At 43.9% G+C, this 13,538-nt stretch overlaps 1 protein-coding gene across 5 annotated transcripts in view; it reads right to left on the reverse strand.

Moving 5' to 3' along the window:
- Window positions 1-13,538, reverse strand: part of Csmd2 (CUB and Sushi multiple domains 2) — a 579,269-nt gene that overhangs the window by 517,183 nt on the left and 48,548 nt on the right. The gene's annotated exons all lie outside the window — the stretch shown is intronic.

Below are 13,538 nucleotides of genomic sequence, written 5' to 3' on the forward strand. Positions count from 1 at the left end.
TAAACAGGCTACCCCCACCTAAGGGGCGTGTAGCTCTCACATAATTTCCATGCCCTCCTCTTCCATAGCCTCAGGATGTATACAAAGTAAGTATCCTGGCTTCCTGCTGAGTCACGTAGCCAAACCTCTAGACTCCCCAAGTTGACACAATGTATCAACCATAACAGGCGGGGATTCTCCTGCCTTCTCAACTTTCCTCCCCTCCATCTGCCTGTAGAGAACCCACCTTCCTCCATGCAGATGCACACGTGTCCGTGTGTTCTCTCTCACTCATGTGTTCTGTGGTTGTCTCTCCACGCAGCCTTCCCATTTGAAATGCGCTCAAGATTTTGCCATCCAGAAAACAATCCCCCACTCCAGTCTATAGCTCCCTTGTCTTTGTCCCTCCCTCCAAATCAGATTTACTGTACAGAAAACACAGCTGTCTGTACCGTCTTTCTCCACGTCCTTCCTTCCCATCTACCCACTAACCCTTTCAGTTCTACCGTCTGGCCCTTCCAACGGTTGGAACAGACCTAAAGAAGTCACTGACAGGCCTGTCCTGTCGCTCCCTCTCTCCCCCTCCCCCCACCCTGCTCCTTCTAAGCTAGAGCACATCAGACCTTGGGTACATGCATATCACTATGGAGCTGGCTCAAAAGGAGATTCTCAAGGACAGCATGTGGGAGGGGCTGGAGGGCTACTTTTCTCCATAGTTTCCTGGTACTGTGATGACACAGGTGCTTGGGGACCACACCTGGAGCAGCCACACCCTGAGCCTTCTACCACACGCTGCTTTCTCCTTCTCTCACCCACTGCTCCTTTTCCCTCTCCTCTCAGGCTCCATGCTGGGGCCGCCCCTCCTCTCTCTCTAGCCTAGACTCCCACGTGTAGACTGATGCTGAGTAAGTGCACAGTCCCGGCCAGACAGCAGCCTGCACCCCAGGCCTGATATCTTTGGGATGCACAGGCCCATGATCCCCCTTAATCCCCCCAATCCCTGTCCTCTTCTGTTGCTCCCTCTTCCAAGGAATGAATGGTGCTCCCATCTCCTTGTCTAAATAAGACTCCCCTGGGACCAACACGTTTCTCTCCTTCACAATCCCTGGTCAATTTGTCATCCTGTCTCGACTTCATTCCCCTCTCTCCACCCCAAGCTCTTCCCAGCTGGTCAGCCACATTTACTCTGGTCCTGGACAACTCAATCTTCACACTGAACCTGGGTGTGTGGGGGTGTCTTTTCAAGACAGGAATCAGATTAAGTCACCCCCACCCACATCAGCTCCAAAGCTTCAGTGACTCATTGCTCTTCATTAAAGAAAAAACATTGCAGGTCATTGCTCTTCATTAAAGAAAAAACATTGCAGGTCTTCTTGAGTCTCTACATGATCTGCCCTTTCTGATCTCTAACCTCACATCTGCCAGCTTTTCAACCTCCTCAGTCCTTTGCCCCCACCATCCTTTTACTATATAGCCACAGGACCTTTGCATGTGCTCTTCCCTCTGCCTAGAACATTATTCCCTCCCTTCTTGACATATTCACCTTTTGAGTGTCAGTCTAGTGCCTTTCCTTGGCTAGGCCAGCCCCCCTATTACATGCTGCCATGCTATCTTCATCTCTCTTTGGTAGCACTTACCATAGAAGCAAGTTCCCATGATGGTTTCATAAGCATCTTCTCACCAGACCATAAACTCCAAGAAAGGAGAGATTGATCATATGTGATATTCTCCATCTTTGACTTCATCCTTCAAGCACATGGTAAATTCTCAATAATTTAATATAACTACTGCATTTGTTTAGTGTTTGGCTAGACACTCTTCTAAGAACTTTTCCTATATAGGCTTCTTTTATACAACAGTGATATAAGGTGAATGCTATTAATGTCATTTTCAATTTAAAGACGCAAAATAAAGGCAAAGAGAAACAAGGAATGAGGCCCTTGAGGTAGGATTTAAACACAAGCAGTCCTTTTTTTCTTTACCATGGTGCTGATAAATTGACTCAATGCTAATATTTTTAAAGCCACTTTAGAGATTAACTGACAAAGGCACTTAATCTCTAAAATGACTTTAACATTAAGAAATCTCTTAATACTAAGTATCCCATTCATGGAGGAAAAAGTTAAGGGTTTCTGAATAAATGCTAATAAGGCATTTAATAAAATTAAGCATGTAACTCTAATTAAAATAAGCTCCCAGAACTAGGAAAAAGAATATTTCCTGCCCATGATAAAGCATCCATATTTTTAACAATATCCTACATCATACTTATGGGGAAATATCTGATTAGGATCAAGAACAAGACAAACATATCACCACCTTTGCTGGGATTTTATGCTTTATTGGAAAAGCTAACCCATGTTTCTCTCTCTCTCTCTCTCTCTCTCTCTCTCTCTCTCTCTCTCTCTCTCTCCCTCACACACACACACACACACACATACACACACACAGAAGAAAAAAAAGCGGGAGTGAAAACACACAGATTGATATGCAGGTGTATGCAGATAACATATTACTATACCTAGAAAGCCCAGGAGAATCAATTATAAAGCTATTAGCACTAATTAGAAATTTTAGTGGAGTAGAAAGTTGCAAAATAATAAAAAAAATCAATACTGTTCCTATATGCCAGCAACAGATTAAAATATAAAAATGAAGTTCTAGCTTCCAGTAACTACAAAGCACATATAATACATAGAAATAAACTTAGTATGCGGGCATTGCATGAAAATAACTTTTACAGGAGGATTAAAATTTTTGAATAATTGGAGAGACACAGTAATTTTGAGTGGAAAGACTAACTACTGAAGGTTAATTTATAAAATTAACCTCTTGAAAAATTATTGAAAAGTTAATTTCTAAGCTTAATGCAATTCTGATCAAAAGCCCAATGACCTGTTTCAAAGTTGGTAAAATGATACCTAAGTTGAACTAGAATAGATTATTGCAGACAATGCATTTTTAAAAGTAAAGGCAGGAAATTGATTAGTCTCATCCTACAGGACACAAAATGAACAGCATCATAAGTGACACACAAAAATAGTGTAGGTAGGAATGGTCCCATGAAGTGGTACTACAACCTTAATATGTGAGGAAATTGAAATATGTAGAAGACAATATAAAAAAGATCAATAGAAAGGAAAGATTTTTGAAGGTCAATGTATTAACTGTTTAAACAAAGAATTAAGTTATCTCCTCAAATCATGCCATAGACCAAAATAAATCCCAGATGGAGTTAAGAGTTAAATGTTTTTTAAGTCATAAAATAATTAGAAAAAAACATAAGTCAATAATTATCTGTGATTTTCTAGACAGAAAGACTGTGGAAGATACTACAAGATTGGTAGCTTTATTATATAAAAAGTATGTGTATGTCAAAGACAGAAACAAAATCAAAAGACATACAAAAACGTTAGTAGAAAAGTAAATCCTTGCAATCAAAAGAGCTATTACTAATAAGAAAAAGAACAACCACTATCACTGAAAAATTGGACAGGGTTTGAAAGGGTTAGTTCAAGAAGACAAGTGGTCAGGAAAAACCAGAAAAATGCCCAAACACAATAATATAAAATAAAGTTTCTATCTCCATAGCTTTCAAAGGGCCCCAGGTAAATTTCCCTCATCTTCCATTTACTGGCACTTGGCTCATGTCCCTAAAACCTGCCTAGCAATGTCACTGTGTCATGTCATTCATTCATTCATTCATTCATTCCTCCAGATTAGACCCTGTGATCACAGACTAAACAAAGGTAAATCCACCCACGGGCAGTACTGTCTCAACAGGGTACACAGAGGGATCCTTCAGTTCAGATCCCACAAGGTCTGCATGTTGAAGGCAGTCCTCATTCATGTCATGGACAATCATTAACACCAACATTCTCCTACCCCAGCACCCCAAACAGTTGCCTCTGCTGTCTCAGCTACCACCCAGGCCCTGATTCAGAATCAGAGTATGAACAGTATCTTTTGCTACAGAGAAAGAGGTGAAGAATGGGTTCAGGACACATCCCCTGAGAACATTTTCCACAGAACAAGACAGAAAAGGTGACAGAGAAGGGAGCAGCAGATCGGTAGAACAGTAGGGGGGATCGAGAGGGCAGTTCCATACAGGAGATGTCTCAAGGTGGTAAACGCTACCAAGGACCAAGACTAGGGTCCTGGATGAGGTCACTCGGTTTGATGTCTAAATGGTCCCTCTGAAATTAAGAATGCGGAGAGTGGGAACTTTATCCTGGCCCCTGCCACATCCTCAAAGCCAGAATTCAATAAGTATTTGCTCAGTGGATATATCAATTTCAGCCACAGTGGTGGGAGGATAGAAGAGTGAAAAGAGGCCAGATTGTAAAAGGTGGGGGCGGGACTGGCTGGTGAGAAGGTGCAAGGCTATTGTATTTTAAAACATACGTGGTACTTGTAGAAAATTTGGAAAATACACAGAAGATTTAAGAAGAGGAAACTGATCATAACCTCACTTTCTTTCCGGAGGCAACTGCTGTTAATATTTTCATATTTTGCTAGACTTTTCTGTAAGTATTCATATTACTTAAATAACACTGTACATATAATTTGGGATGGTCTTCTTGCAGTAAATTATCACTCAATTTTTTAATTCTTAAATTGCAAAAGGCAAAGTGCACTCACAATACACATAGCCATGCATGTATGCAACACGTGTATACATAAAAATGTAGATCCAGGTGCAGTGACACAGGTCTGTTATTCTAGCTCCTCAGGAGAATAAAGTAGGAGGATCTCAAGTTCAAGGCCAACCTTGGTAATTTAGTACAATGTTGGCTCAAAATAAAATTTTAAAAGGGCTGGGGATGTAGCTTAGCGGGAGAGCATTTGCCTACCGTGTACAAGGCACAGGGTCTAATCCCCAGTACTACACAGAAGTGAAGAGAGAAGGAGAAGAAAAACTTACCTGGGGTTTCCCTCCCCTTCACACAATTTGAAGTTACGGAAGTTAACACCTAGGCACAGGTGCTTCCTCTATCTGCCCCTCTCTCCGGCAAACGTACGGACACATTCTGGAGGAATTTTTATTATTTTGTTTTCAAAATAAAGTTGTAGGGTAGCTCATTTCTCTGCAACTTGGTTTCTCAGTTAACAATACATTGGGGACACTTTCCAGGTCAGTAGACACAGATCTAACTTATTTTTTATATAAATGTATAATATTCCTGGCATGGATGTATCTCAATTTGTCCAACCACTCCTCTGTTGATGGCTATTCTGGCCATTTCTTGGTTTTGTTTTGTAACAATTCAGTAAACATTATAACATGAGTTTTCCCCCAAGATACTGAATCTGTTCATAAACAGCATTTTAAATGAATGCACACCGTCCCAATGTATGGGTTATACTAGAATTTATTCAACCATTCACCTATTGTCAAACATTTGAATCGTTTTATTCTATTGTAAATAAGGCCTGGACCCTTAGCGAGGTCTGGTGACAGGATGCTGGTCAGTGCAGTGGAAAATGCTTTTCTGCGGCCAGAGTCCCAGAATGAATGTTCATTTATGCAGTAACCGCATCCAGCTTTGCTTCCTGGTGGGGTACTGTCCAGAATAGGCTGGCTGACCTCTGTGGCAGATGCTTTTAAGGGTGGTTAGACAGGGCTGCAAGACTGACTCCTTTAGAAGTTTCCCTGAGTCAAATGGATGTCAGTGAGTTGAGAAAGTTACATAACCCAGGGCAGCGACTCCAAACTGAAATGTGGATGGAGTGGGATTCACTGCCGCAGTGGCCAAGTGTTCTTTCATGCCTATGAAATGTCCATTTCATCTAAGAAACCAGCTACCCATCCTTATGGTCTACTCACTGACATTCTGCCCCATACAAAGAAATGCTGCTCCTTCACCGTGAGGCCTGCCAGGAGCCGGGTTTTTCTACCTGCCCTCATGCATGCCTTTGGCCTCTGCTCAAATGCAGCTACCAAACAAGGCCACGACCAAGGCCAAGGCCCGAGAACAGTCCCAGAGAACTGGACTCTGGGTTGTTTTCATTCGTTTCTGGACAGCTTCCCTAAGAAAGACTTCCCAAAGAATAGGCTTCTGGGTAATCAGAGTGTGATCATCTCAGAAGCTGTAGCTGTGGGTCACCCAAATACTTTCTAGAAATTGTGTACCAATGAATTACCTTCTCAGCAGCCATGTCTAGGAGCATGCCTATCTTGAGGTATCTTTGCCAACACCGTAGGAGATTTTTTTGAGAAGATTTTGCCTGCTTACTAAATGCGAAGAATGCTATCATCTTTTAGTTAGGACTTGGGGGGAGTGTGGCAGTACTGAGGATTGAACCCCGGACCTTCACTCCCATGGAGTTACACTGCTTCAGCCTCCGGAGGAGCTGGGATTATAGGTGTGCACCATCACGCTTGCTTAGTCAGCATTTCTTTATGCTATTTTCAACTTTCCTCAGTATTTTTAATTCTTCCTGTTGGGAACTAGCTGATGAAATCAGATTTCATTGTGGTATTTATGTTTTATTATCGATGCACATATTTATAATTGTATATGTGTGTAGTTTTTCAGCCTTTTAATTTTATTACGTTTAATATGCAGAAGTCTATAAGTTTTCTGTACACAAATTTTCTATAAGGTCTTTCTGTTTTCTTGTCAATTTGTGCTAAGTCTTTAGAGAATCAGGGTTTTTAATCTGTTGTATTTGTTGTCAATATTGTCTCCTGCTTGGTTGTGTGCTTCTTGTTTACATTCCACATGTAGGTTAAATTATTAAGCTTCCCTAGGCCACCAGATTTATCTCTTTTTCTTGGTAATGTTTTCCATTTGTTTACATTAAAAATGTTTTCTCTCAACTAACTACTTGTTGGGTTCTCAGCTCATTCGGTAGAAAAGCCAAAGTTCTTGCCATAGTCCCATAGCCCTGAGTAAACCGGCGGCCGCTGCCTCTCCACTTCCTCTCCTACCTCCAGTTCTTCCCCACTAGGCCCAGCCACTCTGCCTCCTGGGTGCTCCCTAAGCCCATCTCGTGACCACCTCAGGACCCTGGCAGCTGCTGATCCTTCAGTGCAGAAAGGACCATGACTGCCTCCACCCCTGATCAGGTGTTGAGACAAGTGTCATCCTCAGAGATCACCATGAGTACGGAAACGCAGCCTCCTCCACTCAGACCACTGCACCCGGCTCCTGCTCCATTGTTATGCACAGGACAAGCACCTGTGACCTGTATCTTCCTGGTACTTCCTGCCTCATCCCCATCCCACCCCCAACACAGCTTCCATGAGCACAAGGGCAGTGTGTGCTCTCCACTCTCTTTGCAGCCCCAGGCCTGCACCTGGCACTTAGGAGATCCTCACAGAACAGCGGCTGGCTGAACGAATGAATGCATGTTAATTGCCCACCCAGCTTTCAACTTGGATTATTCCTTCACCCACCTAACTCGACACTTAAAGACTCATTACCTCCTCCTGAAAGCCTTCTCAGAATTCTCAAGACAAACTCAAGTATTCCCCCATTCCTAACTATTCACTACGAATATCATCGCCTTCAGCACTGGTGCCATAAGGACACACGAATGAGGCTGACTTCAGCAGAACCCTAGACATTTTATTCACATATTCTTCTCTCCATCCAGCCCCAGACTTGTCTTCAGTAGACACCTGGTAACACATTTTGAATGAATGGTTGAACAAAATGAATTAATCTTCTAATAGTCAGACAACACTCCCCAACCTCATCTGTTTGTATATTTATGGCTTATTTGGGAGGTGGCTTAGTGAAAGGGCTACAAGTACAAGTTTTGGAAGCAAAGGCCTTGGGTCGAAATTTCAAATTTGCCACTTAATATCTTGTGAGCTCCTTATTTAAACTCTAAATCTTAGCTTTGACGTCTCTAAAATTAACATCCTCTTCTAGAATGGCTGTACAGATTAATGTGGTACAGCTGCTAAATTGTTAACCACTCAGTACAGTACCTAACACACCATAAACGATCAATAAATACCAGCCTATCTTTTAGTAAAGATTTATACTATTCTTTACATAAGTCTTGGCCAAGTCTAGTTAAGGCTATTCCCAGACATTTAATGTACATTTTGTTGCTCGACTGAATGACATTGTCCCCATTATTTTTCCTATTATATTGTTATTATGGATATACAGAAAACCTATTGATTTTTGTATATTCATTTCACATCCAACCAGGTTTTGGAACTCTTATTAATTCTAAAGATTTCTCAGTTGATTCCCTTGGGTGTTTTAGGTACACAATCATGTTGTCTACAAATAACAATAATTTCAGAGAGATAGCTCTTTTGAGAAGTTTGGCAGGAAAATTCAATTTAATTCTGCAAATATTTATTGACTGATAAGGTCAATTTTGAACAAATTTAGTTGGAGATGCCAGTGGGACACGCAGACGAAGATGGCCAGAAGGCAATTAGGCTATAGACTGGTATTTGGGTGTGCAATCTGTGCTGGAGATACGGATTTGTCAAAGCCAGGCAATTAATGAAACTGCCCTAAGAGGAAACAGAAGAGAGCTGCAGATGCTGGCTAAGTCATGATGCCCACTGAAGGTGTCACACCTGCCACATGGAACGCCACTGGATGCTTCAAGACTGGAATTGGCCTTTGGCCCATCGCTATGCATGCCTCCTGCAGGGCCCCTTGTCTGCAGATGGGAGAGGCCAGGGTCAGGCAGCATCACAGGCCTCTGCCATAATCCCTTAGAAGAAGACCACTCACTCAGTCGTGAGGGATGCTGGCATCCAGCCTCATCTTATCCCCTCCCCCCTGCGCATCACATGCTTCCATCACATCAAATAGTTCATCATCTGCTAACACCCCAGGCCCTCACAGGTCTTTACACTACTTGGCCCTCTGCCTGGTAGCCCTTTCCTGCAGTCTCTACCAGTGAATCTAACATCTAACTCTTTGTGCCTCTGAGGGCTGCTCTAGTCTCTCAGGTAACTCTCTCTCTCTGTCTCTGTCTCTCTGTCTCTGTCTCTCTCTGTCTCTCCATCTCTCTCTGCCTCTCTGTCTGTCTCTCTGTCTGTCTGTCTGTCTCTGTCTCTCTCTCTCCTCTCTGTCTCTCTGTCTGACTCTCTCTTTGCCTGTCTCTCTGTCTCTGTCCCTCTCACACACACACACACACACACACACACACACTTTCCCCCATTCCTTTGCTCCTCCCCAGAGCAGCAACCATCCACTAAATTCCAGACCTCTTCTTTTAAATAAACAAAGATGATGTACCACTCTTGCTTAATACCATTTGATGCTTCCTTTTGATAAAGCCTCAAATCCCAAATATGGTGCACAGACCTCTCCAGGGAGTGGCCTTGCTCTTCTCCCAGGCTTCACCTACAAATTGTTATTTGTAGACAACATGATTGTGTACCTAAAACACCACCTTCACCTACAGGACACTCCAGGGACAGCCAGCTTCCCAATGGGCCCTTTCATGCTTCACACTGCCGTCCACTGAGTCTTCAAATGTGCCATTCATATTGATGCATCCTCTCCTCATCTGCTTTCACCAACTCTACTCATCCTTTAAGTCACAAGGTGAATTTTGCTGCTCCTGAGAGAACTCTCCAACTGCTCTGCAAAGCGAAATTCTTCGCCACCACACACCTTGCTGTCTCCTGGTCCTTGTGTCTCTCCAATGACTCATGGGGCGCATCTTGCTGCATTAATGTCTGTTTTCACTCAGATGTGGATTCCACGGAGACACAGACCACATTCTAGCCATTCAACCAATCCCCAGGATCGTGAATTGTACCATCTTAGGCAGCCTCAGAATCCACTTGGAATACAGCTTTGACTTTCTCACACAAGAAGAGGGCTTCAATCACCCTTGACAAGGCTCCAGTTCTCCACCTCCTCCGGATTCCTCAGTGTGGCCCATCCTGATATCTGCCTACAGACCCATTCCCAGTGGGACAGCAAGAGACAGCCTGCTTGACTGGCTTTACTGATCCCAACCCACAGGCACTAGACATGCCACAGCAACTCTCAGTCAGTGTGACCTCCTGGAACTTGTACCTCCTTGCTCTAAATCTGCCACCTAGAACTTCCAGTGGGAAATCTGCTCAGGTAATGTTCTGAGACCCAATAACGGGCTCAACACATAGGCTCATCTCTCTATCTTTCCTATTCCTCTCCCACTGGTTGAGTGTCTGTTACAGATGGCCCCCCTTCCCACTGGCCCTACAGGCCTGCTGCCCTCTCTCTCAGAGATCTGAAAACAATAAAACCTGCTTCTGTTATTTCAGGTGTTTGGTGGAGCTGCCTCGTGTGTGTGTGTCTCTCCTGGCTGAATTGAACTCTCCTCCTGGTCAGGGCTCACCTTAGGAGTGGCTGTCTTGGTGAGAATAAACTACATCAGTTCTGACAAGAGAAATAAGGGCATCTGTCACTGTAAACAAGTCTCCTGTAAGGAGGTCACCTGTTGGACACTCAGGCATTAGTCTACCTGCCACCATAAAGAAGTATCTTGCAAAAGGCACACTGTATACATCCATTCTGCTCTGGGGCCCCATCAGGGGAGAGCTGGAGTTCAGTGTCACTCTCCTGAAGGGTAAAGATTAAGGCCAAATCAGGGGAAAATATGGCACTCACAACCCAGCACATTACCTGGAACAAGCAGTGCCCAAAAGAGAGCTGGGTAATAGTGGGACTCAGATATTACTCTATGAGGCCACACATCCTACTGAGCTCAGACCCAGGGCAGCCCCAGGGCCCTCTGCTCGCTGTGATCTCAGAGCTACAAGTCTGTTGTACACTGAGGATGTGTAGTAGACACTGAAGGACAGGATTATCACAGGACTTTCTAACAAACTTGTGCACTGATTGAGTTTCTTAGAAGTCTTAAGAATTGGACAGATTTCTATGCATGACCAAGAACCTACTCCTCCCAGCCCCGTCTTGTTGCCCTGACTTCTAAACCTCTGCACCACTGACCTTTTAGCGGGGATCATCCTTTGCTGTGAGGTGCCATCCTGTGCACAGAATATGTGCATCAGAGTCCCCGTCCTCTACCCACATGATGCCAGCAGTTTCTCCCAGTTGTGACAACCAAAAATCTCTCCAGACATTGCCAAATGCTCCCCTGGGTGGGAGCATTTGGGTTGGGCTAACCATATGTCTAATTCTTAGTCATTTTGGAGTCCCCAGTAAAATTTAGAAATACTCTCCCTAGAATGTCCTTAGGAGCCTAACCTCCCACTTTTTCACTCATTTCAGGAGATTTGCAGGCCAAAGGTTCTTTACTTTTGCTGTGGCATGGCCTCTGCGGTACCCTGGTGACCCTTTTTCAAATGATGTCTTTAAACATGTAGAACAAAATACATGGAACTGCAAAAGAGACCAATTATGCTGAAATACAGTTTTCAAAATATTTTGAAAAAGGTTCCAACAGTAATATAGGTATTCATTTATCAATGCATTAAAGATGTAGCAACAGGCCTGGTGAATACTGTGCTCTGAAGTATAAATGCTGTGTATAGATGGTTGTAAGAACTGTAATATTCTATGGAAATACCCCTTGATCTTATCAGTGGCAAATTCATAGGTGCTGCTGCTAATACTAGTGTGCTTCACTGCATATGTTTGTGATTGATAGAAATGCTAAGTTGCAAGTAACGATGCAATTTTCCCTATTCCAACAAGATCCCCAAAGATCGAAGCCAAATTCAGTCCTCCATCAGCATGTCTGGGGGAGGGCCGCTTAGCTCCAGGCTGCATATATAAGTGTTGGGGTGGTGCTGGGGGGATCCGTGGACAGTCGGGGGCTGGGGAGATGAAAGGGGTACGATGTCCATAATATGGTCCCTGCCCCTAAGGAGTTTACAGCAGAGTATCAGGCTCATCTATTGTGTGTTCTCTTGACAAATGGCTCAGGAAGACCCCATTGTGAGAACTCAGGAGAAGAGAAGGGAGCAGTACAAACCCACCTAGAAAGACTGGTGCTTTTATGTAAGCCTGAATAGGGGATCAACAATTACCCAGGTGTTTTACTAACACCACCTCCCTAACATTTGCAACAGCCCCCCAAAGTGCTTATTGTATAACCAGCCCCTATCACTTCTCAGATGAAGACACTAAAGCTCTTCAAAGTTTAAAAACACAGTCAAGGTTAAACATCTGGTGGTAGAAGGGCTGGGATTCAAACCCAGATCTGTGTGAAAGCAAAGCTTGGGTTCTCCAACTCCACCACCCCTCCCTCTGCCAGACTGCAAGGACTTCAGGCGCTGTTTTGAGACAAACTCCCAAAGCTGCAGTCCTGGCCCTGCTCTGTACCTACCACCACGGGTTGGGGCCTGGGATTCACTGAAAAGAGCTTAGCACAGTTGCTGTGCCTCAGGGACATGAAAACAAAACACGGTCTCCTTCCTCCTCTCAACTTGGGGATCCGGGCAACAAAGGCACAAGACAATGCAAGGCAGGTGGAGCGAGACAGCAAGCCTGGCCCTGTACCACATCCAACTGCTTCGTGGAAATAATCCCATGCTGCTCAGCTTCCTAATTCTACCTCCAGGCTCTCTGATTCTCCTGGACATGCTTAACACAGAAGGCACCACTGCGGACCAAATATGATTTTCCCTGCCTCACATTACAGATGCGGCTCATTTTTCATCATCTCCAGTAAACACCACCCAAGGGTTGTTCATTGTGTTGACAGGAGATCCTGGAAGAGCACAGGAATCTCTGCTTTGCTGATGGCAGAGGCTGTTGCTTTTCAAATTGTATTGTGTGTCTAAATCAGCACCAAGAGAAGGGCACAGGTGTGTTGGGGGCAGGTGGGCCTTCCCAGCTGCATCTCTGCCGGGCGGGTCCTGCTCCTGGCTGGGTCTTTCACAGTGAAAATGGGGAACTTCCATTGAGTTCCTTGCACCTAAGAAGATGCCTGAGCTGTAGCCTTAATACAGGAGACAGTGGCTGAGAAGGGAGGCTAACATTTGAAAGTTCAGGACCTTGCAAATGCTTGACTCATTCATGTACTCATTTAAAAAATAGTACTAGGGACCCATTGTGTCCTAGTCATTACCTCTGCTCTCACTCAGCTGAGCCTAATATTAAAAATTATTAAACTTTTTTTGTGAATGTGAAGTGTTATCTTATGCACATTACATGTAATAATTCATTCCATCTTCACAATTATATTAGATAGGTACTATTATTTTTTCTATTTTACAGATAATAAAACTGAGATCTAGGAGTGATAGCTCACACCTATAATCCCAGCATTCTGGGAGGCCAAGGCTGATGCTGGAGGATTACAAGGTTGATGTCTAGCTTAGGACAACTTAGTGATTTAGGGAGACCCTGTTTCAAAATAAAAAAATAAAAAGGGGCCAGGAATATAGCTCACTGCAAGAGTCCTTGGTACAATCCCTGGCAGGAGGGAGAAGAAGAAGAGAAGGAGGTGGTGGAGGAGGAGGAGAAAGGAGGAGAGGAAGGAGAAAGAGAGAAAGGAGAGGGAGGAGAAAAGAGAAGGAGAGGAGGTGAGCAAGGGTGAGGACAGGAAGAGGACAGAGAGGAAGAAGAAGAGGAACAGGAAGAAGAGGAAGAGGAGGAAGAAGAGGA

Source organism: Chinchilla lanigera, unplaced genomic scaffold (genome assembly GCF_000276665.1).
Source record: "Chinchilla lanigera isolate Chin_1 unplaced genomic scaffold, ChiLan1.0 scaffold00051, whole genome shotgun sequence".
Taxonomy (NCBI): Eukaryota; Metazoa; Chordata; class Mammalia; order Rodentia; family Chinchillidae; genus Chinchilla; species Chinchilla lanigera.